Source organism: Monodelphis domestica, chromosome 6 (genome assembly GCF_027887165.1).
Source record: "Monodelphis domestica isolate mMonDom1 chromosome 6, mMonDom1.pri, whole genome shotgun sequence".
In the NCBI taxonomy this organism is placed as follows: domain Eukaryota; kingdom Metazoa; phylum Chordata; class Mammalia; order Didelphimorphia; family Didelphidae; genus Monodelphis; species Monodelphis domestica.
Window position 1 is genome coordinate 252766930 of NC_077232.1, and position 26229 is coordinate 252793158.

Genomic DNA, 26229 nt, shown 5'->3' on the forward strand with positions numbered 1-26229 from the left:
GGCACTTGAGAATTAATAGACTCAAGGGGGTGTCTGGGGTTCAAGGAGGATTGGTACCTCTGGTGTTGAGGGCTTGCCAAGCCCTTTTGAGGGCTGTTCATCCTCCTTTGGTGTCCACCTGGCATTCCGCTCTCCCTTGTGGTTTCAAGAGGCTGTAGCATGACAGTCTCCACCCAATAAAACCATCTCAGCAGATCAGCTAAACTGGGTTGAAGAACAATGGGCCACAGAACCATTATTGATTTAGGGGGGTGTCTACACCAAGCATGTGAAGACTTCCCTGGTTGGAATGGGCATATGAGAACAGTTCCTTCCAACAGTCAGAAAAGAGGCTGGAGCAGTTACCATGGAGCTCTTAGAACTTGGGCAGACATTGAGATGCCAAGATCACCCACTGTACTGTATCTGGGCCACCACCAGTCATTCTACCTTTTGTCTTGCTCCTGGACTTGCTCCTGGATATTAAATACAGATTAAATTGAGTAAGGGTTTGAAAATTATTTTAACACCAAAAGTAACCAGAGTTCTTTTCTCATCATGGTCCTTCAAGATCCCTAATCCCTAAATGACCATATTCTGGATATCACAAGGAAAGTATTTTGCAGTGAAAGAAGCAAAGCCTCTCTAAAAAATAAGATCCAAGGGGGCAGCCAAGTGGCTCAGTGGATTTAGAGCTGTGCCTAGAGACAGGAGGTTTTGTGTTCAAATCTGACCTCAGACACTTCTTAGCTGTGTGACCTTGGGTAAGTCACTTAACCCCTAATGCCTAGCTCATAACCACTCTTCTACCTTGGTACTGCTACACAGTATTGATTCTAGGAATGAAGGTGAGGGTTTAAAAAAATTACTAGACGGCTCAGTGGTTTGAGAGTCAAAACTAGAGACAGGAGGTTCTGGGTTCAAATATAATTTCAGATAGTTACTAGCTGTGTGACTCTGGGCAAGTCATTTCACCCCCATTGCCTAGCACTCTTCTGCCTTGGAACTGATACACAGTACTGATCCTAAGATGGAAGGAAAAGGTTTAAAAAAATTAAAAATAACCACCAAATATTCTGCTTTAGTAAGTGGCCCCAACCTGTGCCTTCAAGAGATAACTGACCAATCGCCTGTTAATGAAAGCAAATGGTAAAGAAATTTCCTGGTATATAGCCTCCTTACCAATATTGGGAATCATCAAGCATACTCAGACTTGCCTTTGAAGAATAAAAAGCACAGAAATGGGCCAACAGAACCACCTCCATTTTATGCCAAAACCGAGCAGGGCATCTGACCATAGGTAGAAAAGTTTCCTCTTTTTAAGGATATGAAACTAGTTATCAAAACAGTCCCTGATTAGGTAAATGATTTACAGTTCTCTCTATACACTCCTGAAACAAACAGAAGACTCCAAAGAGGAAGCAACATCGAAGCAGGACTTGGTTCAGAACACTTGGCTGCTTACCCAGTTACCAGGACTCACCGAGAGAGGACTACCTAGCCTGCATTGTTCTGCCGCAGCAGAATGATTGTTTTTACCCTGTTCAACCTACAAGGACCATTAGACAGTTGTGGTCAGCTGTTCTCTCTCATCACTAAACAAGAGAATGAGCCCAGGATCAAACTGTAGGATTGCAAGTTAGGTTGGTGATGACAGGAAGGATTCTCAAGAGCAGAAATGATTTAACAGCAAAATCCAGTCAGAAGGGGCAAGAAAGCTTTTTTTTTTCCCTCTTGAGAATTTTAAAAATGGCGAAGCCATTGATGGTTTAAGGAAGAGTACGGTTTAGAGAGTGGGAGAGGGTCTCTATTGAGCCATCTGGGAAGGACACTGACTAAGCAATTATTAGCTTCTGGGAAAAAGTCTGATGAACTCTTAAGTTTAAATGTTCTAAAGCAAGAGATCTTAACCTACAAATCCACGGCTCTATTGTGATAACTGCCTTCTAATGCAATTGGCTTCTTTCAAAATTCTATGTATTTTATTTTATGCATTAAAAAATATCCTGAGGGGACAGCCAGGTGGCTGGATGGATTGAGAGCCAGGCTTAGAGATGGGAGGTCTGGCCTTAGACAGTTACTAGCTAGGTGACTGTGGCAAGTCACGTAACTCTGCCTCAGTTTCCTCATCTATAAAATGACCTGGAAAAGGAAATGTTAAATCACTCCAGTATTTTTGCCAAGAAAAACCCCAAATGAGGTTAAAAGAAGAGTTGGACATGATTGAAATGAATAAATAACAACAAATTCGTTAAATTGTAAGTTGATAATTCCAAGGTCAACCATGATGATCAATCTGAGACTTGGATGCAATGACTTATCCAAGTTCACAATTTTAATAAATGTCTGAGCTAGACTATCTCCTACATTCTTTTTTTCCAATATACAATCCTGTCTGGTAATGAATGTTAATGTTATTGATACACAGACCAAAGGTCAAAGCTCTAGAACTGTTAAGGGCATTAGATTAGATGTCATCTAGTTCAACTGCTGAGAAATCTGAGAAGGGAAGGACCCAAAGTCACATGGGTAGTAAGTTGTCAGATGAAGATTCAAAGACTCCAAGTTCAGCATTCTTTCCACTGCACCATGCTGTCTCTAATTATTAGGGATGGAAAGTTCTTGAGTGGTCATTAAGTCTAACTCTTTCTACACATGAGGAAACAAAGGCCAAGGAAGACGTTCATGGTAGAGGGCTTCCACTGGAACTCAGATCCTTTGGCTTGCATGAATCCTTTAGTTCTTGAATTAGAAATCATTATGACCAATATCATCAATAGTAAAAACAAATACTTCCTTCCTTCCTTCCTTCCTTCCTTCCTTCCTTCCTTCCTTCCTTCCTTCCTTCCTTCCTTCCTTCCTTTCTTTCTTTCTGGTTAGTCTTAAATTTATTTAAAAAAAAATTTCATTTTCCCAATTGCATAACAATTTTCAACATAAGTTTTCCAAAAGTATAAGATTCAACTTGTCTTCTGATATGGATTATACATGTAGTATTATGTGGAACATACTTTCATATTTATCGTAGTTGTAAGAGAATACTCATATAAAACCAAAACAACAAAATAAAAACATGAGTAAACTAATGTGAAAAATAATGCTTTGATCTGCATTCTGACCCCAATAGTTCTGAGATGGACAGCATTCTTTGTCATTAAGTCCTTCAGAATTGTCTTGGATCATTGTATTGCTGAAAGTAAGTCTTTCACAGTTGCTGTACTGTGTACAGTGTTCTCCTGGTTCTGCTTATTCTGCTCTGCATCAGTTCATGTAGATCTTTTTAGCTCTTTCTGAAGTTATCCAGCTCATTGTTTCTTATAGCACAATAATATTCCATCGCCGTATACTACAATTTGCTCAGCCATTCTCCACTTGATGAAAAACCTCTCATTTCCCAATTTTTTGCCACCCAAGAGCTACTATAAAATTTTTTTTGTACAAGTAGGTCCTTTCCCCCCTTTTTAAAAAAATATTGCTGGGATACAGACCTACTAGTGGTATTACAGAGTCAAAGGGTATGTACAGTTTTATCAACTTTTGGTGTAGTTCCAAATTCTTTTCCAGAATGGTTGAAGCAGTTTACAACTCCACCAACAATGCATTGGTGTCCTAATTTTGCCACATCCTCTCCAACATTTCTTTGCCTTTCCTGTCATATTAGCCAATCTGATAGGTGTGAGGAGGTACCTCAGAGTTGTTTTAATATGCATTTCTCTAATAAAGAGTGATTGAAAACATTTTTTCATTATTATTGATAGCTATGGTTTCTTCATCTGAAAACTGCCTGATCATATCCTTTGACCATTTGTCAACTGGGGAATAACTTGTACTCTTATTTATTTGACTTCATTCTTTATGAATTTAAGAAATTAGATCTTTATCAGAGAAATTTTTAATAAAATTTTCCCCCAATTTGAAACAAATGCTTTCCATGGGGGACAAAAATCATTAACAGCATCTTTTCTAAATTTTTTGGACATGTACCTAGTTCCACTTTTCCCCAGAGCTTGAATGAAGTCCGTGACAAGAGAACTCCTTCCTTCATTGCTTCACACTGAATCTTCCTCCTTTGTATACTAACACTTCTGAGATCAGTGTCTGAAAACAAGTTACTTTTTACCAAAGTTCATGCCTCCTGGGTCGAAGAAGATAGAGAAGTGCCTGAATTCACCAGCATTGGCTATGAAAAGGCATACATACAAACAAGGGACAGCAAGATTAAGAAACATTTTTTTTAATGTTTGCCAGTCCTCAATTCACTGGTAGCTATGAGAAAATTCAGATTTTATGTAACATCATTTTGGTGGAAATGCCTACTATGGTAATGCAGGAGACTGATAAAGATGATCTGAGGGACGAGGGAGGGCAATGGAGGCAATTTTTAATGAGATGCCACGTCATCCTGATTTATCAATGGGGAGAGAAGCAGGGCTGGCAGGACATCATCTTCATTCTAACAGAATAAAACATTTTCACTAACCTACCTGTTTCCAGTTTTAGAGAAAGACCTTGGTCCTCTCCCACCCATAACTGGTGAATTTCACTGGATTGACATGCATTTATAAGGTCAAATCACTCGGGCATTTCTTCCCACAGTCCCTGCACAGCTCTCCCTCTGACCTAATGCTTGGCACAGAGGATGAAGGCATTAACTATCTCTGGGCTTCTCTGGGTACCTTCCCATTTCCTCACTTTAAAGAAAATACTTTTAGGCATGGAGATTTGGGTCCAAATTTCTTTGTCTTTAACTCTTACTGTTGATGTGATCTTGAGCAACTCACAACCTCCCTGAGACTCATTTGTAAAATGAGGGAAATTTGCCTCTGAGGTACATTTCAGCTCAAGATATATAATATATGTAATTATAAATATAAAACCCTATATTAGGGGGCAGCTAGGTGACTCTGTTTATTGAGACCCAGGACCACTGACTCTAGCCATTGGGAAAAGTTTACCACAGAAAGTGGTATTAATAGGGATGATGTAGAGGGAATTTATATGCTCTGTGAAAACTTGAATCAGATGACCATTAAAAGGGAGCATCTGGGTGGCTCAGTGGATAGAGTACCAGGCATGAAGTCAGGAAGACCTAGTTCAAATTTGACCTCTTTCTAGCTGTATGACCCTGGGCAAGTCATTTAACCCCATTGCCTAGCCCTTACTGCTCTTCTGCCTTGGAACCAATGCACAGTAAGATGGAAGATTAGGATTTAAAAAAGAAAAAAGACTATATTCTTAGATGAAAAAAATACAATAGACCCACCTGACCAGTATAATGTTCATGCTGAGATGTCATGAAAATCTCTTGGTAAAGTCTGTGTTCTTATTTAAAGCAAGAAATCTAAATGTCTAGCTTTAAATATAACAGACATAAGCATTAGCAGTCCACTTTTAGAGAGAAACCAAATCGATCTCCTGAAAGAATATGACTGGGTAACTCACTTAACCAATGTTTCTGTTTTCATCATCTGTAAAATGGGTATAATAATAGCCCCTACCTCCCAGGGTTGTTGTGAGGGTCAAATGGGGTAATTATAAAACACTGAGCATAGTATCTGGGCCATAGAGTAGGCATTATAAATGTTAGTTATATATATATTTTTTAAATAGAGCTACGATGAAACTCAGCCAGATTATTTATCCTTGAGGCAAAAGGCAAGCTTCCTTGAGAGATTTTTAAAATTACTACATAATCAAGAAACCTCTATTTGCAGACTACCTAGGAAAAGTGCTTTTCCCCCCTTTACATAAAAAAAATAATAACCCTTACTTTCTGTCTTAGTAACAACTCAGTAACTATTTAATAATAAGACAAAAGGGCAAGGGCTAGGCAGACAGGGTCAAGTGACTTGCCCAGAGTCACATAGCTAGGAAGTGTCTGAGGCCAGATTTGAACTAGGTAAATCCCAACTCGATGCCTGGTGCTCTATATACCTTGCCACCCCCAAAAGATCTGTTTTTGAGGACTGGCAAGGGTCTACTTTAAAGGTTAAAATGAAGAAAAAGTCTATCCAGTTTTCCTTAGGTAGAAGAAGAAATCTCTTTGAAGTCATGGCCCAAAATTGGCTGGATCAGGAACAGATCAATTCTTTTATTTTCAGCCTCACAGTTATTTTGAGAAAGCTTCTGATTGGAAAGGAATATACCCAAATACGAAAGCCTTCAATTCCAGGGTTATCTGGCAAGGTTAGTTCTGCCGCTGCACTATAATATTTCCCCTCGCTTCAACAAAAATAAATAAATAAATACTCTCTGCAAATGTTTTCAGAAGCCTGGCAGAATCCCAAATATTCCAAGCCTTCTGAAACCTCTCTTCGAACTCCCTTGGCCTTGCTGTTTTGCTTCTGAACTGGGTCTCCCTCCCAGGTACTAAGTGTGAACCAATCCCCGAGGGGCCTCTGAGTTTCTAAGGCATTATTAGCCCAAGTTATTATTGAGCACATTCTCACTCGCAACCAGGGTTCACAAGGCTCAAAATGAAGATTAAAGACAACAATGGCAGCAAGCCCGGCCAGGCTGACCCAGGCAGGGTACCGTGTCATTCTGGACACTAAGTCTCCCAAGGCAGCCCAAGAACTCTCAAGAACTCCACGGGACTGTGTCAACACTTTACTGCAGCTTGCAAGCCACTGAAATTTCTAAATTCCTCCTTCTGGAGCATCTGGCTTGCTCAAAGGAGGTAAGTAAAGTAGAAGCCCACTAGGTGACTCAGTGGATAGAAAGCCAAGTCTGGAATCAAGAAGACTTGAATGCAATATGGCCCCAGGCACTCATCAACTGGGTAACTGAGCAAAGTCACTCAACTTTTTCTTTGCCTTAACTTACTGGAGAAGGAAATGGCAAGCAATTCCAGTATCTTTGCCAAGAAAATGGAAGGCATGGGTGGTCCACAGGGTCACAAAGACAGACTCGACTTAACAGCAAATCCTCAAGGAACTCAGTGGATGAAGAGCCAAGCCTGGGTTCAAATCTGGTCTCAGACCTTTCCTAACTATGTCATTTAACTTCTCAATTGCTTAGCCCTTACTGCTATTTTGTCTTGCAACAGATACCTGGTATTTAAGAGTCTAAAAGAGCAGGTAAGGGCTTAAAACAAGAAATCTTTCAAGTACCATAAAAATCTCATTTATTATTATTGTCTCTATAATGTTTCCAAAAGGTTACCAGCGACAATTCAGTGATTAGATCTAGTTTTTCGACCCTCTGGACCTATTCTGTAGGTGCCTGAGGACATGAATGTTTTTTGAAGGCAGTTCCAGGTGGCTTCATCTCCTGCCTTATCATGATTTTCCAAGCCCCAGCTGCCATTTTTGTTCTGTCCTTCAGGAGAATTGGTGAATACTGTCTTTTCCTTGTTGACAGCTATCATCAGTCTAACCATCCCAACAGCAGTTCTAGCTCTTCATCTTCCTTTTACCTTCATGGGTTGGTTGGTTTTTTGAAAATTAAAAAAAAAAATGTATTTGGTTACCCATGGCAGAATTTAGCCTGAGATTTCACAATCCTGATTCTTTTAAAGGGACATGATGTACCTTTGGATTCCTCTTCAGTTATTGTTGTGAGCTCCTTGAGAGCAGGGTCTAAGTGTTTTTTGTTTTTGATTTTTTTGCCTGTTTCCCTAACACTTAGGGCAATACTAGGGCATACAATAGATAGCTAATAACTGCTTGAGGAAGTTTTTTTTTTTTTTAACCCTTACCTTCTGTCTTAGAATCAATACTATGTATTAGTTCCAAGAAAGAAGCGTGGAAAGAGTTTAGCAATGGGGGTTGTGACTTATCTAGGGTCACACAGTCAGGAAGTGAACCCAGGATGACCTCCCATCTCCAAGTCTGGTTCTTAATTCACTGAGCCACCTAGCTGCCCCTAATCCATCCCTCTTTTTATCTGTTCCTTTTGAATTATATGCCTCCAAAACAACTCCTGAACCAGCAAGTCTCGGTTGTGAGACAGAATTTATTTCATTAAGCTCTCAGTTCCTCTTGTCTTTTTTTTTAAACTCATAATCTGCATACCTATTCTTCTTTGATCTTGCATTCTATTCGTTACTGGTACTCTCTCCAAATATTCCTTGTGCTGACTTGGTAAAAAATAAAGGTAGCCTTCTCCCTCACTCTCCATTTTCTGTTTAAAACTTTCTTCATCAGATTCAAATGTCACTAGGCAAAATCCTGGTTGAATTTCCCTTGTCCACATCATATCCAACTTGAAAATTCTTTCTCAAGTCTTGGTCCAGAAATCCAGATCCCAACATAATCTTATTTACCAGCTGTTCACTTCCTGAATTCACCTTTCCATTCTGACCTATCAACTCTTCCTTCTTTAGACAACAGTGATGAAGTCATCATCACTGTGGCCTCTATGGTAGGATTCTTTCATAATCATGGACAAATCCTATGGCCCCGGATTCAGAAGAATGATTATGTCTAAATTAAGAAGGGAAAGAAATGCTCAGTTTCAGTGAGACATACCATTTCCCCCCTCCATCTAAGTTCTTAGATCTCCCCACTGAAACAGAGGTCTCTAAGAACCTCTGCTCTTCCTGAACTTCCTAGTGGCCAGAATGCATTCTCCCTCTCCCTCTTTCTCTCTGCCTCTCTTTCTCTCCCTCTGTCTCTGTCTCTCTCCCTCTGTCTCTCTTTCTCTCTGTCTCTGTTTCTCTCTCCTTCCCTCCCTCTCCTCTCTCTCTCTCTCTCTCTTCCTTCTAGTAGGGTCTTTTGTCTCCTTATGAATCACCTGAAGTGGGGAGCAGTTGTAAGGGTTGATCAATCTAGGAAATTCTTCATGTCCTTGAGAAGGCAACTGAACTCTCTTCTTTTTTTTTGTTCATGTGAGGTTGCTCTATGGCCAGTCACTTACACCCATGGGCAGGCAGCCCTCACCAATCATGACTCATCCCTCCTTTTTCTGATCAGAACTAGACAGCCTTTCCTGGAAGCACCTGTGAAACCTCTCATCATTCCTGGGGGCATTCTCTTATTACAAACCAAACTAAGCTCAAGTACACCTAAAGTAAACACATGAGCTTTATAGAAAGTTATCTAAAGATTCTGTAAACATTTTCAGGTACATATAATACCTGCTTTTGCGAAACACTACCCCCATGGTGCACTGCAAGCAAGTTAGAAAACTACTGGTTTTGTAATTAATACGCCCAACTTCAAAAAATAGTGGGTGAGTCATTTCTGGAGGGAAAATCATTTTTGATACAAATCTAAAGTTTTAACTTTATCCTCCAGAGGCTGTCATTAATGTTGATTGAAGAGTAACAGTAATATCTTTTTTTTTTAAACCCTTACTTTCCACCTAAAAATCAACATTGTGTATTGCAAGGTTCCAAGGTAGAAGAGCCATAAGGGCTAGAAGTGACTTGCCCAGAGTCATACAGCTAGGAAATATCTGAGGCCACATTTGAACCCAGGACCTCCCATCTCTGGGCCTGGCTCTCAATCCACTGAGTCACCCAGCTACCCCAACAGTATTGTTTTTTAAATTAATCAAATATTTATCTAGTACTTTGCATATTTTTCCATAGTCTGATTTATTAGTTCCATGAACTAAAATTTGATTAATGCATTAAATACCTATTATATGTAGCACACCAAGATGAATACTGGGAGATCCAAAGATAAGTGTGATAAGATCTGATCTGTGCCCACTCTGCAGAAGAGAGGGTAAAGCCATTTTAAGTTTGAGGAAGGAAGTGTTAGTTTGCAATGACCAGTCCTTGAAACAATCCTGATTGAGCCATGAGAAATAAATAACATGTCTTCTTCCTGTTCTTCCCTAAAGGTGCTATACTCAATAAATGGTGATTTTATGTAAATTTTAAGTTACACATTCTCTTTTTAAAAAATTTTTTAATTGATACAAAGGAAAAGAGAAGCATCTCCCAAGTCTCTCATTTCCCATTTAATAACAGTCTATATCAAATTTATAAAATGATTTCCATTCCAACATCGGTCTACCTACCTAACCGTCTACTCCCTGGATTCTTGCCCTTAATACAGTGGTGTCTGTAAAGACCATGTTTCTTTGCACCACTCCAGTCCTCTGGGGACTTACAAGACTGATATTTCCTGGAGATCCTTAAAAGGTAGACATTTCATTGCAGTGATGTGTTCTGAGGAGCTGAATCACTGTTGTTGCTTGGTAACTCCTTTGTGTTTGGCAGGAGATGCTTGAACAGAAACACAGGTACATTCAGTCACATAGCAGATTGTTTACTCAGCACTGTCTTCTCCCATCCATTAAGACTTGGGAGTTAAATTCTCAGTCTTAGCATAGTTCTTTCTCCTTGAAGCCAGAATATAGAAAGCTACAAACATCTCACTGTGCATAAAACACACAGATGCAATTTTAGCTCGAATCTGTCTAGGTAGTTAGAAAATGTCATCACACTGATTTCAGGCAAAAAAAGAACACTCGATCTTGGTGGTAGATCAAGCGTTCAGATTATAAATGGTCATGGAAACTGTCTGCCAGGGCCAGGAGAATTATTCCACTCATTAATTTTGCCACCAATGAACATATTTTACAGCAGTACTGAGTCATTAATATCTGACGTCATCATCAGGAGAGTTTTGTTTTTTTTTTCCAGGAAACCAGAGGGTCTGACTCATTCGACTGGCCCTGCTCCAAGCCATTAAAGCTGCAACAGTTTGTGAAAAAGCCTGCTTGTCTTTTTGGAAAACTCAGAATCTTCCTCATCATCCAAGTAACTCCAGAATCTGAAAAACGCTCCATCTCTTAAATTGGAGTCTTGCATGTTTTGGATTATTGTTATTTGTCATCTTAATTGTGCATTGACCATATATAGCCACTTACCCATATAATATGTATGTATGTATATATATATATATAAATAATAGAACACATATACAATTGATATATAAATACACACATGTGTATATATATATATACACACACATGCATAGGTTGCCTTGTTGTTGTTCACTCCTTTCAGTGTTGTATCTGACTCTTCATGGCTCCGTTTGGAGTTTTCTCAGCAGAGATGGTGGAATTTGCAATTGCCTCCCACCGGCTCATTTTACAGATGGGGAAACTAAGGCAAACAGGCTTAAGTGACCTGCCCAGGGTCACATAAGATAGTGTCTGAGGCCAGATTTGAACCCAGGTCTTCCTGAGGGCTAGTGCTCTATTCACTGCACCATCTGTCTGCCCTCCTATTCCCTATACTCTCCACTTAAGATCACCATGACAAAAACTAAGAACCAGACTATGAGAAGTCATCTCATTCAACTTCCTCATTTTGATGGAAGAGGAAACTGTGAACCAATGAGATTAAGTGATGTAGTTACCTAGTTGCCCCCCAATGTTTGGGAGGTAGCACTTAAATGCTTGTTGAATTGAACACCAACACCAAAGACAGGAGGACTTGCTGATCATATTGGGTTACTCTATATCCACATCTGATACTGGTTTCAACATATTTATTTTCCTTCTGAACTTGTGATTTCATTGATATCGGGAGTTCCCAGTGAGGAAAATCTGCCAATGCAGATCAGTACCTTTGAGGCATGTGAAAGTTGCCTGAGAACATTAAGCTTAAATGCCATGTCCAGAATCACCCAACCAATGTGTGTTGGAGGCTAGACCTCACTCCTGACCTTCTAGCCCCTGAGGCTAGCTTTTTTTTTGTCTACCATGCTAGACTGCCTCTCTTCCAAATTTAATTTTGCAATATGATGGAAAGGCTGTGCAGCTAGGTGGCATAGTGGATAGTGTGTCAGGCCTGAAGTCAGGAAGACTCATCTTTCTGAGTTCAAATCTAACCTCAGATACTTAATCCTGACTGCCTCAGTTCCTTACCTGCAAAAGGAGCTAGGAGAAGGAAATGGCAAACCATTCCAGTGTCTCTGCCAAGAAAACCCCAAATGGGGTCATGGAGAATCAGACACTATTGAAAGGGATTGAACAACAACAAAAATGGGGATGATAACAGCACCTGCCTCCTAGGGTTGTTGTGAGGATGAGATGGGAGAACACCAAGTGTTTTGCAAAGTGCTTTTTGCAAGAGTGTTATGTAAATGCTAAACAATAAGAGAATATGATGAAAGTGAAGAAAAACATATTCCATGTGATTTCTTAGACTACTCTAGATGCCAACAGAGTCTAAAGCCAGTAACTCAGATGATCAATTTAGAGTTTAAAGACCCCAGCTTTCCACTTGCTATAAAATTTCCTATGATGATGAGCTTTTTTTTTCTTAAATATTTCTGTCTATAAAATACATTAAAATGGAGGGAAATGATTAAGAACTTTGGAGAAATTGTATGATTGACAGTCAAAAGCCTTACAGATTTTTCACTAACCCAGAAGGATGCTATTCTAGATTAAAACAAACAAACAAACAAAAAATAATCTTTACCTTTTCTCTGAGAATCAATGCTAATTGTTGATTCCAAGGCAGAAGAGCTGTAAAGGCTGGGCAAAGAGGTGCCCTTCCATTTTTTTTTTAATTTTACCTTCCATCTTGGAGTCAATACTATGTATTGGTTCCAAGGCAGAAGAGTAGTAAGGGCTAGGCATTGGGGGTTAAGTGACTTGTCCAGGTCACAAAGCTAGGAAGCGTCTAATTCCAGATTTGAACCCAGAAACTCCTGTCTCTGGGCCTGGCTCTCAATCCACTGAGCCACCCAGCTGCTCCCTATCCTTCCATTCTTGATTAAAACATGGAAGACATTCCAAGATTCAAGTCCAAATGGTAAGAAATATCAGCCATGAACAATTGTTTTTTTCATTTAGCATTTATAGACTGAAGGATGCTCAACAAATTGTTCTTCCGTTTTTCCTAAAACTATATCCCAACATATTACAGTAGTACAAGAGTACATATGGGCCGCACATGATGATGTAAGGGAAAATTAAGAACACTGATTGATGCGGTTTCCAGAGTCAGACAGGAATGAAACAATTGAACAACAAAATTCTACTGCATACTACATGTTGAAGGTCACACAAGAACTTTAGAGCAGGGCCTGGGTGTTCTGCTTGGTTTATTCTTTTTTGGCTGTTTTCCCAGCACTTAGGTCAGTGCCTAGCACAGAGTAGATACTTAAATAACTGTTTGAATAACAATTTTTTTAATCCTTACCTTCTGTCTTAGAACCAATACTGTGATAAAGACTTAGCCCAGGGGTGACTTGCCCAGGGTCATATAGGTAGGAAGTATCTGAGGCCAGATTTGAACCTAGGATCTCTCATCTCTAGACATGCTCTCAATCCAATGAGCCACTTAGCTGCCCCCTAATTCTTCAAAGTCTGGAAAAGATCTCTTATATTTGTTGTCTGTTTTAAAAAAATAAAAGGCAACAGTAGAGCAACCGCCTTACAGGCTCTCCTCCAACAAGGTACTTCCTCTGTATGTGTCAAACTCACACAGTACAGAGAGCCAGAAGAGGTCATTGTAGTTAATTATTTATTTTCAGTGAGTAATAAATCAGAGAGCCATGAAAAGATATCTCACACTGAGTCCAAGTAGAAGAGGGCATCACTGCCTATGGAGGGTACAGAATTATGAAACAGATAAAGAACACCATTAGATTAAAAAAAAAAGTCTGACTGGGAAATAATGGGCAAGCACATGTAATTTAGAAGTAGAACTGGAGGACAACCCATGAACTCCACTGCTATCCAAATCATTTCTAGAGAACAGCCCTCAGCACCATGGAGAGACCCTCATAATAGGTCCATCTACTTGTGGTAGGCCCCTGACAAGATTCACACCACACGGGTTGGCTTGGATGATTGAGAGATGATGCATCTTTGGGGAGAGTACTCACACTGATGAAGTCAGTAGATTAAAAGCCCACAGAAGTGACATCTGGGTGTATCACATGTCCCTGCAAGCTTCCCAAAGGTGAGTGAAGGCCATGCCTCATTCAAATCATCTCCCTCAACACCTTCCACAGTGCCGGAGGCCATCATACCCCGACTGACAAGGTCACGGTCCGAGAAAGGAAGGTCAACAAAGCAGATCCCAGAATGAGGGCTCCCTGTTGATCCCCCTTTGTGACTTCTTTCCCCAAATTTTCCCCACTAGTGGACTTGTTATGATTATTATTCTCTCCTCAATACAGGAAAAATAACATGAGAGCAAATACTTATAGGATCAACAAATATATACCCTACTTTAAGCCCCCTAAGTTATTAACCCAAAAAGATTACAATTACAGAATAAAAGCCCAAAGATTATTGCCCATTACCCCTTCTTTCTCAAGCACAAAGGTCCTACAATAATCACCAGCTGAAAGGTTGAGTACTATAATGAATCTTGTCCTACAGTTACCACACTTAAATGAATTTGTTGGAACAAAAACCAAGTAGCGTTGCTAGGCATGTCAAAGAAACACAAGAAAAACAGAACTTGTAAATTGGGGAAAACCCCCAAATTGGTCTGCCTAAAGTCCTCACACCTAGATACAAATATGTCCTGTTATTCATCTCCCAAGCAATTATGATGGATAGTGAAAGCTGACCAAAAGCACAATGATCCTCTCAGCAGGTCAAGGGGTACTAACCTACAAATGGCTTTATTCACATTAATCATATCACAGAGTGTTGTAGAAACCTAGTAAATGATCACAGAATTCTTTGTTGTAGTAACATCACAAGAGTGTTGTTTAAGTGATTTGATAATAGCCAATCAAACTGTAGAATGTCATATATATAGAGAATTGATTATGTGTGTGTACCAAAAACCTATAAAATAAATATACCATGATACCATGGCAGAGCACTGTGTGTGATGCCTGTGTACGTAGGCTGAATGCACGGTGTATCTCATCTCATTTATCTGCCCGTGACATCATACTTGGGCAGATAGATCCTGGTCCTCAGAGAGGCTGCTGGACAGACCTCAAGACAGTGCCTTGTACACAAATACTTCTTGGAGGATGTATTGACGAGAATATTTGCTATGTCTCAATGACTCATAATAGGTCAGTTAACTAGTCTTATGAAGTTCCTACTATGTGCCAGGCACTATGCTAAGCATCTACAAATACAAAGAAAAGCAGAAAAAAAATCCAATGCTACTCTCCAGGTGCCCACAGTCTAATGGCAGAGACAACATGCAAAAACTGTCTATGTACAAACAAGATGTAGACAGGATAAATTAGGGAAAATCTCAGAAGGAAGGCACTAAGATGAAAAAGGACCATACCATGTTGGTGGTATATGACTATGCCATTTTACCACATTGATATCCTGATTTATAATACAAACTTCAAGCACATATATTCTTTTCAAAACCCTTACCTTCTGTCTTCAAATCAATCCTAAGTATTGGTACCAAGGCTGAAAGAAGAGTGGTAAGGGCTAGGCAATGAGGGTTAAGTGACTTGCCCAGGGTCACCTAGCTAGGAAGGGTCTGATGTCAGATTTGAACAGTACATGTTCTTAAAAATTTATGGCTTTCTTCACAATCTTTTATTTCATTAAAGGGGAAAAAAAATTCCAGGATATCTTTGGAGGAGTGAAGAAAATTGAGCTGATAATCTGAACCAACTTAGCTAAGAATTCCTTCAGATCTTGTCTCCCTCACTCTGAAGATTTACAATCAGTCTATCCAGGGACAATCAAGCCCTGGGAAAGACCTGGTTTCTGCCACCCAAATTTGTATGAGATTGATTTGATTCAGAAAGTCAATTTAATAATTTACAAAGGGAATCTCTCTTTCCCAGGAGGGACCCCCACTAGAAGGCCAAATCCAAGAGAAGGCCTTAATGCTGGCTGAGTTGAATTGATCAGTAGGTGGCATCATCCAATAAAATCACCGAGGTGAAAGCACTTAACTCTACAAACTGAAGCAGATAATGCTTGGCAAACATATAGAATGAAAATGAGGAAGGAAATTCATGGCCAAGCTTCCCTGGTGCTGCTGTTGGCTCGACTAGACTTCCTCCCCCTCCAGTCTGAGATTCTGATCCACCTTCCCCTTCGATGTCCTAAACTTCTTATTTTTTTTTTAAACAATTCTTACATCCAACGCTTCTTTCAAGCTCTCCCTAATTATTGAGGGGGAAAAAACCTAGGGATAAATGCTGCTCCCCCTTATATGTCACTTGATAAATAGTTTCAATTCTCTTTGGAGGAAGGGATGTTTCCAGTTACTATCATCCTTGCCAAAGACATTCTATTGGATAAAAGAGTGCTCATTCTTCAATACTGCCCCCCCCCCCCTGCCCCGGGAAAGGAGACTGCCATTGCTAAATTGAATTACTGCCAAAGTACTGAAGGCAAAGAAATGGGGAGCTTGACTGTGGGGTCAATATTTTAAAATTTAAAGAACAGAGCCCAGTTCCCAGGAAATGCATAGCTACCAGGAAAATAGAAATTCAAAGCAACTAGTCCAGTATTCCAATGAATGAAACTATTAGTGCTGAACTGCTTAAATAACAATTGTAATTCTCTCCAAAAGTGGTATCCATTATCACAATATCATAGCTGAGGCAGCTGGGTGGCTCAGTAGATCCAGGCTCAGAAATGGGAATTCCTGTGTTCAAATCTGGCCTCGGACAGTTCCTAGCTGTATAACCTTGGGCAAGTTACCTAACTCCAATTGCCTAGTCCTTTTTGCTCTTCTGCCTTGGAACCAATACCTAGTATTGATTCTAAGATGGAAGGATTAGGAAAAAACCCACCACCAACATCATAGCTAGTAATAGAATTATTTCCACCATCTTTGTCCCAACATGATCTGCCTGGTGCTGAATTGCCACAACTCTTACAACTTCACTGCTCTTGGCATCTGGTACCAAAAAACAAGCAATGACCAGCAGAAGACTCAGCCCAACCCTCGACAGTTGAGTAAATAGAATTTTGTACCCTTGGACTTCATCTCCCAGAATCCCTTTCCCTTTGTCCCCAGACCTTATGTGCTTATGTTGTATTGATAAAGTTGTGTAAGTCTGCCCTCTCTCTCTCTTCTCCCATGTGTGTGGTCTGGGTAAGCTTCTCTTTACTATAGGTTTTTTTTCTTTCCTCTACTTCAAGTGATTATTAACAAATATTATAAAAACATAATACTTGGAGTACTGGATATTAATTTTTAATCTTATACAGTGAAGTCCTGCCAAAGACAAGTCTACTACTACTACTACTACTACTTCTGAATTCCAGTAGTAACCAGATGGCTCTTCTGTATTATTTCCTGCCTCCAATTTGGTCCCTGGAAAGCCAGGCAAAACCAAGGATGTCAGAATCCACTCTCTGAATTTAAGTCAGAGACACTATCAAAGGGTACACTTCTGACTAACCATGGAAAACAATCCCAACCATCCCATTAGCACCATTCCTATAACATGCCCTAAAGCCATAGAGATATAGTCCTATAATGTGACCATGTAGAGGGCAGGACCAGGTCTTTCCAATGTAGATTCTTATAACTGTTTAGTTGAAATACACTGTCAATTTCTTTCAAATATGTTCCCATTTCATATCTTCCAGGACCTATGAATTTGCCTTGTAGGTAAAGAGTCATCACACAGCACCTTTCATGATTTTCTTCTTGGTTTTAAGAAAAATCCTTACTTTCTGCCTTAGTAACAACTCTAAGACAGAAGGACAAATGTTAGACTAATGGGGGTTAGGTGACTTGCCCAGGATCGCACAGCTAGGAAGTGTCCGAGGCCAGAGGTGAACCCAGGAGGCCTGGCTTTGAATCAATCCATTGAGCCACTTAGCTGCCCCTCTTCATGTGTGTATGTGTGTGTTTTTAAAATATATTGCTTACTAAATCTCCATGATTTAAAACCTTATTTAAAGGAAATGTGAGGAAACACTTCAATTAACAAAGAAAATTGTTTTATAAACACTTCTGGAGCTCTGGTAAAATTATAAACTTTTTCAAGCTTATGATCCAAATGAACCTACATCTCTCATTTGCAGATGGTCTGATTATCTCTGTTCAATTCTTTTTAAGGGCCTTCAGTCTATTTGCAAAAGAGCCATGATAATTTCTGCATATAGTTCATAAACACTGAATTAGATATGTCTTGAGATTCTGTTACTCTAAATTTCTGGACATTTGGAGAAATCACTCTAAATCTAAGGATAGGAATTAGAGAAATTACAATGGTGGGAGCCATCTATCTATCTATCTATCTATCTATCTATCTATCTATCTATCTATCTATCTATCTATTCATCCATCCATCCATCTATATGTCCATATATATCCATGCCTATATCTATATATACATCCATGCCTATATGTCTATCTAACTATCTGCCTGCCCATCCATCTATCTATCCATCCATCCATCCATCCATCCATCCCTCTGTCTGCCTATGGTCTATCTATCTGCCCATCCATCCATCTATCCATCTATCCATTCATACATCCATCCATCTGTCTGCCTATGGTCTATCTCTTTATCTGCCCATCCATCTATCCATCTATTCATCCATTTGAAAAGTTATAGCAGTAACCACAGAGACTCAGGCTGTATCAAATACTGTGGCTAAAATTGCTTTGTGCAAAGTGGTTTTCTTGCTCCCTCCATTGTGGCTAATTTTCAATATCTGTGTTCTGAAACTAGTTCCTGAGATCATAGAGGACATTTCTTGAAATGGAAGACAAACTAAAAATAATAGCTGCTGTCATTTATACAGGGTGTCCCAAAGATTTTAGTGCAACTTTATTAAATAGCTTAAAACTATACTTCAGAGACTCTATCATTCCAAAATACTTTATGTCCATCACCTCATTTGATATTCATAACAACCTCCTAATACTATTCCTATTTTAGAGATAAGGTCATTGAGGTTTAGAGGAAATATTATCATTTGCATTTTAAAGATAAGAAAATGACCCTCAAAAAGTTTAAATGACTTGCCCAAAGTTACAGGAAATGACTTGGCTAAATGGCTCAACCATAGAGGTTTAAATTCCATATCTAGTCAGTCCTCTTTCTAATAAAGCTCCCCAAAGGCCCAATTAATTTCAAACCAAAAGGAAGATGATTTTATTGAAAATAATAGTAGCGAGGTGGCTCAATGGATTAAGAACTAGACCTATAGACAGGACGTGTTGGGTTCAAATTTGGCCTCAGAAACATCTTAGTTGTGGGACCCTGGGCAAGTCTCTGAACTCCCATTGCCTCACCCTTCCCACTGTTCTGCCTTGGAACCAATACACAGTGTTAATTCTTCTTCTTCTTCTTTTTTTTTGTAAATGCGATTTCTATTTTTGTTAGATTTTATTTAATAACAATTTTCAACATGTGTTTTCTGAAATTATAAGATCCAAATTGTCTCCCTCACTCCATTCCCTCCCCTCTCCAAGAGATGGTGAGCAATTTGATCTAGGTTATACATCACAGTGTTAATTCTAAGACAAAAGGTAAAGGTATTTTAAAAATGATAGACATCATATTAAAATACTATACCAATATTAAACCTTTCTGTAAGGTGTGAATTTTTAAAAACAGATTAGAATACTGGGAGGAAAGGGTATTCATTAGTTAGAGAGGTCAGTCATTTAGATTCCTTGTGTGATCAGGAACCGCTGTTTTCTCTGTGAACACATAAAGGTTCATAATGAAGCATATTTATAGCACAAACAGCCCTTTTACCTTTACCTTCAAGGTCATAATACAAAAAATCAGTTGGCAATGCTAATGGATTCTCAAATGACCCTCACCTATATCCCCCTTTCTAGCTAAGTGCAGCTGAAAATTGAATGAGGAAAATGGTACACCTGAAGGGTAATCACGGCTGCTTCTGCCCCTATAGCCAAACCCATTAACTTGCTATTTCTTGAGTGGCCCTCTGTTATGGCAGATATCCCCTCTGTTGGGCCAGGGAAGGAAGGAGAGGAGGATTTTACTTGCCCAAAAGTTTCTAACCCTTTTCTTTCTTCCTAAATTTATTTCCTAAAATTATTCTGCCACAGAAGCTTTGCAGGCAAAACCTTCCTCCCTGTCAATGAGGGGCCTCTGCTTTATGAAGCCCATCCTCTCCACCTCCCACCTCTTTTTAAGCCTTTTTTACCCCTTCAGCACAGGGGCCGACTTTGCCAGGGGAAAACGAAATGGCTCTGTTAACGTATGTGGAAATTCTTGCCAGCGTGGGCAGACACAGTCTTAAGTGCTCCTCTCTTCAGAAAAATCAGTTGCTAAGAGTCATTGTTGAAATTAAAATTATAACCTACCTGACTGGGAAGTTGGCTGTTAGAACAATTCAATGGAGAACTAAATAAGATGGCTAATTTGTAATTATTATTAACAAGTACTCATTGAACATACTCTTTGGTGCCCATTAAGTCTCTAGGTTTTAAGTCGTCCCCAGCCATCCCAAATACTAGTTAGGCTAAACAGCTGTTACAAGGTTCAAGGGAGTCAGCACGGAGAGAAAACATCAAAGGCAATTTGGATTTTGTGAAAAAGCATCCCTCACCATTTTTGTTTCTATTTTAAAAAGACATCAGTCAGCTTCATCAACACCTGTGGGGAAAATATGTTCCCATTCAAATGGCAAAGTACTTATCTGGAGATGTAAGGAAGTTAACAAAAAGAGAGAACATCTCCAAAAACAAAACCAGAAGAACATGGGCTGGGGATGCTGAGGAAACTGGTTCAGACTGGGCTAGTCCTACAGCCTAGTTGTACAAAAGTCAAGTGGCTTGCCCAGCCTCCACCCTCACTTTTGGGTGAGTAACTTTTGGGCAAGTAAAAGGGGGAAGACATACGTTGGCCCTGGGGTACAGAGACACTTAAACAAGCACACAATTTCTTTTTTTTAAACCCTTCCCTTCCATCTTAGAATTAATACAGTGCATTTGTTCTGAAGCAGAAGAGCAGTAAGAGTTAGACAATGGGGATTAAATGACCTGACCAGGATCTCACACCTAGGAAGTATCTGAAGCCACATTTGGATCCAAGACCTCCTGTTTGTGAGCCTGGCTCTCAAGCCACTAAGTCACCTAGCTGCCTTTCTCCTCCTCCAAAACATTTTCTTAGCATAATACAATGCTTTGGAAATGATGAGGTCTGGGGTGAATGGGGGTCAGTGTTTGCACATTCATCTTTAAATATTTTCAGACATATTTTCCCTAAAGTCTCACTGAGTCAACAAATATGAATGTTCTCTTCTAGCAGTAGCCCAAACAAGGCTAGGAAATGTGTGCAATGAGCTGGTTAGTTTTCCTGCAGTTACTAAGACAACAAGTAGAGTAAAAAAAAAAAAACATTTATACATGCCCAGAGCACTGATGCTCCTATCTCCTTTGAGAGACAAGAAACTGTTTTGAAGACCATTAAAAATTCAGAGACAGTGTGTGAGAGACAATGAAAGGCAGACAGAGACAAATATGGGGGTGGAGATGGGGAAAGAGAGAGAAAGAAAGACAGAGACATGGGGGGAAGCAAGACAGGTAGATGGAATCAGAAAAAGAGAGAGAGATCTTTGCTTACAAAAAAATATTCTTAATCAAAGTCATGTGCTATGCAGGGAGTAAGAGAGAAAATTTTTATTTAGATTAGTGGAAAGCTTTCCTGTCTTCTCCTTATGCTAAGCAAAAGTACAAACTTTTAGCCCCAGAACATATAGAAGCACTAAACTTACTGTTTACAGAAGTTGACAAAGGCAGAGAGCCAAGAGATCCCAAGTGGAGCCTTTACAGCAATCGGTGCACCAGGGTTTGGCAAGAAACTTGGAGGAGACTGAAGTAGGGCTGGAGAATTATGGCTCTAGAAAGAAGAAAAATATTGCTTATCAGTAATAGGTTTTCTTCCTACCAAAAAGGGTAGTTAATCTTCCAGTCCTACCCCAGTGAATGAACCAGGGGAGGGAAATAACTGAATATTAAGGAGTGCTGTAATTCTATATGAAGGGGATAGCATTGTTCTTGCAGCCATGTTCTCAGGTCTATAAACTGTTAAGACCACTAAAGGGGACCAGAATTAAGCTTCATGTGTGCTTAAGTACATGCCATCTTGATATGAAATGAATGGCAGGCAATAAGAGTTTTCAAGTGCACACAGCTGAATAAATTTTGCATGTGGCAATAAATGAGTGTACTGAGTAAGGCCGCATAAATAGAAAAGAACCATATATTACAAAACAAAGAAACCACTCAAGAATAAAACCATCTGATATTTTAAAAAATATATCACTGAATCATTTTCTCACAAGTAACATTTGTCATCTATGTATGAAATTTAATTGACATATAAGAAGAATTCTAGGTGTGCCCATGTGAACTCCTACATATTGGCTACCATTTTGTTTTAGGATTCAAGTCAAAAATTCAATCAGTTTAACATAAAATTAACTACCTACTATAGCCAAAGGACTATTTTAGATGCTGGTGAAATATGAATAACACATGATTCCTGCCTTCACACTTTAAAACACTTTAAAAAGCAGCAAGTAGACACAAAGGACAGAGGACAGAGTGCCAGGCCTTGAGTCATCTTCCTGAGTTCAAATCCGGCTCCAGATGCATCTTAGCTGTGTGATGTAGGGCAAGTCACTTAACCCTGTTAGCCTAGGTTTCCTCATCCATAAAATGAGCCAGGGAAAGGAAATGAAAAATCACTCCAGTATTTTTGTCAAGAAAAAAAAAAAGATCTCCAAATGGGTTCATGAAGAGTCAGACATGACAACTGAACAACAACAAATGCATACAAATTAGTCCAGTACAAGATAGGTATATATGAGAGATAAATAAATGTGACTGCCTAAATCACAGAATGAATTTCAGTTTCTAGGACCATATATTTAGAGATGGAAAGGACCTCAGGTGTTATAGAGTCCAACCCCTCCAATTTATCAATGAAGGAATCTGCAGATGAACCCATGAGAGGTTAAATGACTTGCCCAGAGTTATATTAGCAATGAGAATACATTATTTTTTGTGGTTTTCCTAGAACTAGAATTTGAACTCAAGTCTTTCAACTCCAAATATAATACTCTAGTCAAGAACAAAATTTTATCCAAATCTGTCAAATCTATTGAAAACTAGTGTTTTCCCCTCTTTGGGAAACCTACGATTTCACTGGTAAAGGATTTCAGAGTGAACAAATACTCTAGACGTATGCTAATGGTCAACTGCTCTACCACTTCTAGTCTCAGAGATGGTGTGAGGGTGAGGAGGCAGAGGGGAAAAGGATATCCACACATCACTAAAAAGAAATATAATGATATGATATAACATGACATTATATGATATCTAATAGAATAGAAAATAATATAATATAATGATATATGATATCAGGTATATTTGTAATGCGCAGCTAGGTGGCACAGTGGATAGATGGCTGGGATTGGTGTCAGGAAGACTCATCTTTCTGAGCTCAATCTGTCCTCAGATACTTGCTAGCTGTATGACCTTGAGCAAATCGCTCTACCCTGTTGGCCTCAGTTTCCTCATCTGTAAGATGAGCTAAAGAAGGAAATGGCAAACCACCCCAGTATCTCTGCCAAGAAAGCCCCTAATGGGGTCATAGAAGAGTTGAACATGATGGGAAAAAACCCTGAATATATATGTGTGTGTGTAAATATATGTTACATATAATATTATACACATATACACATATATACTAAGTTTATAAAGCTATGCATATGTGCACACACAAGCACAAATGTACATATTTACATTGTTTAGGTCATGACACTAATGGAGTCAATTCTAACTTCTGCTCCATTCATCAGCCACCCATTATACTCACAATTACCCTTGCCATGGAAGGGGTGGTGGGAGGGGGGAAGGAAAAGAAAATGATCTTTGTTTCCAATGAATAATGTTTGAAAATGACCAAATAAAATAATGTTTAAGAGAAAAAAAAAACCAATTACCCTTGCCAACCATCATCAAAATATCTGTTATGTCTTTGTTTACATGGCAAAACAGATGAAAAGGCATAGCTAGCTGAACATAAATCTACCCCTAGGAAAACTATTCAGAAGGCAAATGCTCTACCACAGCATTTTTATAGACAATAAACACAATGAAAAAGGCACCCAGGAAACAGATTAGAAAACTGCTTTTTTGTGGTTTTCCTTTTTTTTTTAAAGTGTAATTGGTTATTTTGAAGTTAATAAGCTTGTTGAACATACTATTTTGAGTTTCAAGAAGTAGATCAAAAGAAGTTCTAGGGGCAGTGGTTCAATGGATAGATAGCCAAGACTAGAGATGGGGGGTTCTGAGTTCAAATTTGACTTCAGATACTTCCTACTAGCTGTGTGACACTGAACAAGTCACTTAACTCCAACTGCCTAGTCCTTACCACTCTTTTACTTGGGAACCCATACTTGGATTGATTCTAAAACAGAAGGAAAGGGTTTGAATAAAAAAATTCTATAGGAATAGTATGCAACTGGATGGTTGAGATAGCCATTAACTATCCCCCAAAGCATCTGCTTTTTCTTTAAACCCTCACCTTCCAACTTAGAATCAACACTAAGTATTGGTTTCAAGGCAGAAGAGGGGTGAGGGCTAGGTAATTGGGGTTAAGTGTCTTGCCCAGGGTCACACAGCTAGCATGTGTCTGGAGCCAGATCTGAACTCAGGACCTTGCATTTCTAGACCTGGCTCTCAATTCGCTGAGCCACCTACCTGCCCTGAAAATATCTGTTTTAAGGCTGATAGACTTGGGATCTCATTTGCCAGAAACAAATTACAAATATCTCAAAGGATAAAAGAAATTGGAAGCAAACATCCCTTTTAGATGTATGATTTCAGAAGCTACCCAAAGGTCTCATGTCTGGAGAAATGCCAATGGAAAAAACAGATTGCGGTTAAGGATACATTTTATCTGGAAGGTGGACGAAAGATACTTTCTTAAGAGATTGGTTATTAGAAAGCAAACTTTCATTGAGAAAACAAACAATTCAATGAGTTTCAATTGAGAAGTTATGATGTTCCATGATTTTTTTTAAACATTTTGCAAGCCTTTCATAACATGACCTCAACCTACCTTTCTAACCTCAAAATACATTATTATTCCATTACTCATAATCTTTCCCTTACTCTAATATCTAGTCAAACTGGCCTTTTTTGTCCTTCCTCACATGTATCATTATTGCAGCCTTCATCCCAGCCTGGAATTCATACTGTCCTCACCTCTATCTGTGGTGTAAATTAGTCCAGAGAATAGCCCACTGGACTAAGAATTAGTTTAGACCTGGAGCCGAATCTTGACCCTCAGGTACTTCAATGAGACTCTAGCTATGGTCTCAGATTCCTCATCTGTAAAAATGAGGAAACTGATCTTGATAGTTCTTTCTAGTTTTGCATCTTCCTGCCTTCAAGACTCAGCTGAGTCTACAGAAGTCTTTGGGAATCTCCTCTCCTTCCCTCCAGTTGTTGGGGCCTTCCTTTCCCAAATTATCTTTTATTTATACTGAATGTAGTTATAAAAGCACATGTTGTCTCTCCTAATAAAATTCAGGCTCCTGCTTGTGAGGGAAGGTTTCCCTGTAATCCTTGTATTCCGGACAGCACCTGGCACAAAACAAGTACTTAGTTTCACTGTGAAACACAATCCTTTCGACAATTTTGATAGATGTTTTTGCTGTTCAGTCATTTCAGTCATGTCTGATTCTTTGTGACCCTATGTGAGTTTTCTTGGCAAAGACACAAGGGTGGTTTGCCATTTCCTTCCCCAATTCATTTTATAGATGAGGAAATTAAGGCAAACAGGGTTTAGTTAGACTTGCTCAGGTTCATATGGCTAGTATCTGAGGACTGATTTGAACTCATGAAGATGACTCCTCCTGACTTCAGGCTCAGCACTCAATCCACTGAATTACCTCATTGCCCTATTATTATATTATTCTGGGCCTGAAGAGTCTTCCCTATTTCTCCAATTATTTAGATCTGTCTTTTTGTGAAGTGTTTTGTTATTGTATTCATATAGTTCTTGACAGAGAAGATCTCTACTTATTTTATACCATCTGTAGTTATTTCAAATGAAATGTCTCTTTCTATCTCTTTGTGCTGGATTTTGTTATAAGAAATGTTCATGATTTATGTATTTATTTTCCATCCTGCAACTTTGCTTGCAGTTAACTTTAAAGGGTTCTTCCAACTAAGCCATTTTTGCATTCACAATTATGTGTGCCATTTATTTCCTTATATCTTATTCTCTTATGTTTAGTCTTGTTAATCTTTCCTTAATCTACTCACCCTTTTATCACCCTCCTACTTCCCTGTTAGATATTAATTTATATACCCAATTCAGTTTATTCTACCTTGAACCAATTAAAATGGGAGTGAGA

General features: G+C 39.1%; 1 protein-coding gene across 8 annotated transcripts in view; it reads right to left on the minus strand.

Annotated features, from left to right (window-relative positions):
- The window catches only part of SGMS2 (sphingomyelin synthase 2), a 121727-nt gene that overhangs the window by 42861 nt on the left and 52637 nt on the right, over positions 1-26229 (minus strand). For 4 of the 8 annotated variants that reach the window (XM_016423013.2, XM_016423014.2, XM_016423012.2 and 1 more), the window contains exon 2: positions 21571-21695. The exons of 2 other annotated variants lie outside the window; for them this stretch is intronic. The gene's annotated coding sequence lies outside the window, so the exon portion shown is untranslated. Of the gene's footprint in view, positions 1-57; positions 292-21570; positions 21696-26229 lie in introns of those variants that run through there. 2 more of the 8 variants (XM_016423017.2, XM_056803109.1) reach the window with 1 other exon arrangement.